The sequence below is a fragment of the Mastacembelus armatus genome, chromosome 1 (genome assembly GCF_900324485.2).
Source record: "Mastacembelus armatus chromosome 1, fMasArm1.2, whole genome shotgun sequence".
Lineage (NCBI taxonomy): Eukaryota > Metazoa > Chordata > Actinopteri > Synbranchiformes > Mastacembelidae > Mastacembelus > Mastacembelus armatus.
In genome coordinates this window covers 10886785-10892933 of record NC_046633.1, presented here as the reverse complement: position 1 = coordinate 10892933, position 6149 = coordinate 10886785, and positions in this window count along the sequence as shown.

Below are 6149 nucleotides of genomic sequence, written 5' to 3'. Positions count from 1 at the left end.
GTTACATTTTTGTTTTTAATTTTTTAGTTTTGACTTTTTTAATGTTTTTAATATTTAAAGATATATTATTAAAGATTTTTCTTCACAAAGTCAAGTTTGATTTAGGCATAGTGGAGCTGCCCTTAGCACTGGGTTTGAATCCCGTTAGAGCCCCGGGCCTTTCTTTCTGTTTCTGTGTAGGTTTTCTTTGGGTGATCCAGGTTCCTCCCACAGTCCAAAGACATACAGTTTGGGATTAGGTTAATTGGTAAAAAAAAAAAAAAATGCCAATAGCTGTCAATGTGAGTGTGAGTGTCTGTTTCTATCAGCCCTGTGATAGACTGGCAATCTGTCCAGGGTGTACCCCGCCTCTCACCCATTGTCTGCCAGGATTGGCTGGTTAAATGGAAATTCCATTTGATTATTGCCCATATTTTTGTAGCGCAGCCACATATTGTATAAACATGTGGCAAATAAAAAATTTGACCTCCCACTTTAACTGCTAAGAAAATGATTTTTTTTTTTTTTTTCTGTCCTGACCCATACTTTCTTTCCTTGCAGTGTTCTGTCAACCAGAAAACTTGATTGTGAAGAAACAGTTCTTTTCAAAGAAACATCAAAGTCTTGGCAAGGAAATTGCACACACATCTCATCCTGTGCATTTCAACATCACTGTATATGTAAGTGTGTGTGTTTCTGTTTCATCATAATACCCAGACCATTGCCGCTCCACATGCAGACTTCTGGTTAACATGTCAGTGTTGCTTAATCATCTGTCCAATGAGTGATGCACATATTCCCCTGTGATACATTAAAGTGTGTGTGTGTGTGTGTGTGTGTGTGTGTGTGTGTGTGTGCGTGCGTGCGTGCGTGCGTGCGTGTGCGCGTGTGTGTGCGTGTGTATCATAGTTTTCACCATGTGGTGAAACTGAAAGTGATAAACTGCTGTATAAAAAGCAAGAATGTCTAATTTATCCCGTGTGTGGTGCTGATTGACAGTAAAGCAGTGAGCGGGTGATTGAGGTGGTAAACAGTGTTAGAAATTAAAGGAGCAGATGTGAAGATTAAAGTCGGTTTGAAGTTACATCAGACTGCCCGGCCTTTAAAAGGAGCACTGATTTATGACTGCTGATATCTGAGCTGATGAGCACTTATGAAATAAAAGGCCATAAACAAATCTGATATGTATGAGGCCAAACCCTCAGTAATTATTCAACATTACAGTTTAGTTCTTATTGCCAATATACAATGGAATAAGAAACATTATTTAATGAATCTGCTTTTTAATACCCATTAAAAGGCTGAATGTGGATTGCCAGTGATCAGCTGTGTACCTGGGCATGTGTGAGCAACCATGTTAACACATCACTGGTGATGGATGGTTTGGACGCGTTTCACAGTCTCGTTTCTTCGTGTTATGAATAATTAATTGAAGGGTTATATAAAACGTCATTGTATGAGAGGCTGACTGACGAACGTTTGTAATCAATACTTGCCAATTTCAGATATTTATGTTGATATTGGAATATATCAGCAAATGTTGGACAATACATCACTAGAAACTGGAGCTCAGTGCTAAAGATACTGTCTCATAAATCTTTTATATATGTCCATGTATATATTTGCATGTTCCAGCAAAATAACTGGTTAAGGGCTGGATTTAAAATAAATGTAGTGCAGTTGTAAGGATTATTTCCCTCAAAAATCTTATGGAGAGGAAGTGTAAAGTGACATCAAATGGAAATACAGCAGGGGTTTTGCAGGTTTATCAGAATGATGAAAGATATCAAAGAAAACCATTAACAGTGCATATATTTATTGACAGTTGTATCACACTTTGGTCAGGAAATCCTAAATATTTTTGCTTAAGGTGCACACAAACTTATTCATAACTGAAATACAGCCACAGTAGAAAAAGCATCAAGACCATTGTTAATTAATTTTAAGACTCTTTTTAGTTTTTTTTTTTTACATCCTTTTTGACAACACTAAACTTGAGTAAATATACTTAATTACTTTCTATCAATAGAGTATTTAAAGCTAAAGGCCCCAGGGTGCTGCAGAGGCTCTGTTAGTGAGGAGAGGCCCAGATTATGAAAGAGGCAGATTGTAGTCGACCTGCTGAGTCACAAACTACTAACAGCAGGCCAAGCGGAGAAAAGACATCCTCGCTGGAAAACTAGGAAGGATGATGTTACAGGATTTTTGTGTGTGTGTGTGTATGAATGTGTGTGTGCATGCATGTGCGTGCAGTATATATATGTGTGTAAGGGTGTTGCTGTTTGCAGAAGGTCAGGCGCCACAGTTTGGGTGTGACCACCACTGTCCTGTCAGCACATCGAGTGTCCACAAAACCCCTCCCTTTACCCCCTGCTCTCGCTCTCTCCATCTCTCTCTTTCACTTTCTTTCTTTCCCTCGCTTTCTCTCTCTCCCTCCATCCCCGCTCTCACTCTCTTTCTTCCTCCCTTCCTCAGAGCCAAGGCGTAACCAAGACTTTACTTGTCAGTTACTCAGATCTGTAAAAGGAGAGGAGGGTCTTTATGTGTGTGTGTGTGTGCGTGTGTGAGCAACAGGCAGAGACAGCAGGCAGGTTTTCTTGAACAATAAAGCTGTCTGTTGGTTATTTCTGAACCCTGGAGAGGAAGCACTACTCCCTGCAGGGTGGGGAGACGATTCATACGGCCCCCACCCAAAATGCACACACATACACACACATACACAGACAAACACATGCAAAAATACACTACTGTGCGCACAAGCACACACACATAGCGATCCAGAAGCACACAGCTCACAAGTTGCACACACTGGCTATCTTTGAGCCCAAAGTGTATTTCACTTGTGTGCCCCACCCTTCTTGTGCAGGAATCAGTAATTGTGTCGTTCAAGGAGTCGTCTAATATGAAGTCGGGCCATATTCCAACAATGCTCTGAATAACTGGACACTTCCCTCAGGCATGTTCTTTCTGCTGCACCACTCTGAATCAAGGTGTGCTGCAGGTCAATTACATGCGCTGTTATGTAAGAAGTCTGATTCTGTAATTACAGTTTTGATTAGAAAAGAAATGTTATTGTCTCTTGTTTGTCTGTAGTAAAGCTGGCTGTAATTACTGCAGTAACGCACGGTACACAAACACAGAGAGTAATACTTAGTTTTTCAAGAATAATTTGGGTTCAGTGAAATGTACAGTATGTGTGCATGAGTGATCAGCCAAAAAAAAAAAAAAATCAGTCATGCTTTACAGAGATATTTGAGAGGGAAGTAATTATTGTTGTTGCAAAGCGTTTGTGTGCGTCTTTGGAGATGTATTATAACAGGACACGGATCTACATGCCAAATGACTCTGTGATGCTGTGTTGTGAGGTCAACCATGCTAATATTTGGCAGGTAGAATGTTTTTCATGTTTGACACCAGTATGCTAAAGTTTGTTAATTAGCACCAAACACAAAGTGAAATGGGAACGTTATAATAAAAAATTAAAATAAACACTGCAAATATTATATATATAAATATATGCACAAATGTAGTGATGATGACACTAGAGGAAAAGTACAGGATCACTGGGCTTATTAAGATACTCTTCCTGAAAAATGAACCTCTCAAACCAAATTTCATGGCCGGTCATCTGATGGTTGTCTACATAGTTCACTCAAAATCACAAATAGCAGTTTTTCTAATGGTGTACGCTGATTTGGCTTTTCTGTGCCTTTAATGACTAGAGAGCAATCATCAGCCCTCAGCCTGCTCTTCTTTGCCTTACATGACCCATAAAAAGACTAAACAACACATGTGTTTGTGCCATGACAACACGCTACTGTTCATATGCAAAGGAGGGGCATCAGTAAAATATAGGGTGGAGCTGGTTGATGAGACTTCGTTAGCTCAGAGGGCCAGACAACAGATGGAAGAAGACAAACATGTTGATTGAACTGCAGGGTTATCAGATGACTGGGAGTGGTTCACAGCACACCACCTGACTGGATTCCTGTAGTTTATGTCATGCTGCTTTATATTTGAAGAAGAAAGAAAAGAAATATTTTCTCACTGTTGCGTTTGTTCTGTTTAAGTCTGTCTTGTCTATCTGTATGTTGCAGTGTCCAGGTGTAAATCGGCCACTCATACGTTTATCTATTTATCTGAAAGCGTGTGTTTAAAGTCATTCCCAAGGTCTTAGTAAATACCAGATTAGCTAGTTTTAGAATAAGGATTTACCAAACCCAGTTGCATCATTAATGCTTAGGAAGTGTCATAGCTCATAAAGACTTGGGTTATGGCTCAAGCAAATACTGTATTGGTGGTATAATCTGATCATGGCAATCAGTCATGTAAACAGACAGCATCAGTAGCAATACTGTGACTGCAGCCAAATAACCCACAACAGACTTTTGTTTTGTAAGTTTTTAAACATTTATTTATACAAAAAAGGTTGTTAGTGCATCAGAGTGGGAAATCTTAGATTAAACCAGCCTATCTGATGCTATTTAGGGTAACACTTCAGGTCTCCTTATTTAGCGTATACAATTGCTACATAACCAATGAATCAAACAAAACTGGGCTCAGGCTGAGCCTCAGCTTCTGACATCCAGGTGGATCCCTGCTAGAAAGCAACCCCACCTCCTTTAACGTCGTACCAAATCTTCCACTTTCTGACAGTTTTCACCCACAATTACCAATAAATAAATAAAGAAAAGAAAATGTATTCCTTCATCATCTATACCCACTTATTCCTAAGTAGGGTCACGGGAATCTGCTGCAGCCTATCCCAGCTCTCTTTGGGTAAAAGAGCCACATAGAGACACACAGAGACAAACAACCTCACACACTCACACTCACTCCTATGGGCAATTTAGATTCACTAATCAACCTGACATACATGTTTTTGGACTGTGGGGGGAAACCAGAGTACGTGGAGAAAACCCACACAAGCACAGGGAGAACATGCAAACTCCACACAGAAAACCAGCTTGTGAACCCAGGACCTTGAAAATAAAATTTAAAATTCTCCCTTTTTTAACCACACTGGACAATAAGTGAAGACAGATTTTTTTATGTGTACATGCTTTGTGTGCATGGTTTCATTCTTTATTATTTGGGTGGATCTTCCTTCAGGTTGACCTCATGGCTTAATTGGTGATATTTTAAATATCGCTATAAAGAAAGCGCTTGCTCAAATAACAAGCCAGACACACACCCTGGTCTGATTCTCCCTATGTACACCTGTACTGGGAAAATTTAGATGCCAGAGGAAGCCCAGCAGAGTCTTTTTATTTTTAAAGAGGTGCAGCCACTGGGAAAAAAAAAAAAAAAAACAGATAGGAACAATCACAGTATTTGTTCTTAGGGATTTATTCATGCGGTTACGCCATAGTGCCTGTCTGTCTGTGATGAATATAGAGACAGAGATGTGATTGTTCCCCAGGGAGTCGTTCATACAGTATAGCATAGCTCAGTGTGAGAGTCGCCTTCCATAATTACACAAACACACACACAGTATTCACCTAATATGACAGCAGATTGCAATCTTACGTCAAACTTATATTTTATTATAGTTATTTTTATGGTAGCCAGACCTCCATGCAACTCTCTTTCTCCCTGTCAGATATGTCTGAAAATCCTCCAGAGATAATATTCCTCAAAATTCATTATCTCTTCATGAGCCTATCGCTCAATCTGTTGAATAGCATTTATGACAAGATCAAATGAAATGCACACAAATATCTTGCACAATGTTTGGTTCTGTCCTAGAGCTCCTTCTTCTTGTTTTTCTAATCATTTGGCAGATTGTTCTCCTTGCATGTCTATCGGCACGAACGTAGGCATCAATACAGACACGTCGTGTTTTTGATTTATAATCATTCTTATCAGTCTGGAATCAAATAGAAATGAATAATATAGAGACTGTTGGATCACAGAGAGTAAGGAGTGTCTCCTGTCTGCACTCTGTGATGGATTTTGTTATTGTGAAGTTGAAGGTTTTACGTAATAAACTGTAAAGTAAATGCTGTTAAAGTGAGTTTAAAGTTTAAGAGATACACACAGTCAATTTTACATGTGTGTTTGTATCTTTTTAGGCACCAATTTTAGTTTCATACATAAGTGTGAGGACGTTTTTGGAAGTGAACATTTTGGCTGGTTCTCATTTTCTGACACCTTTAAATGAGGTTCAG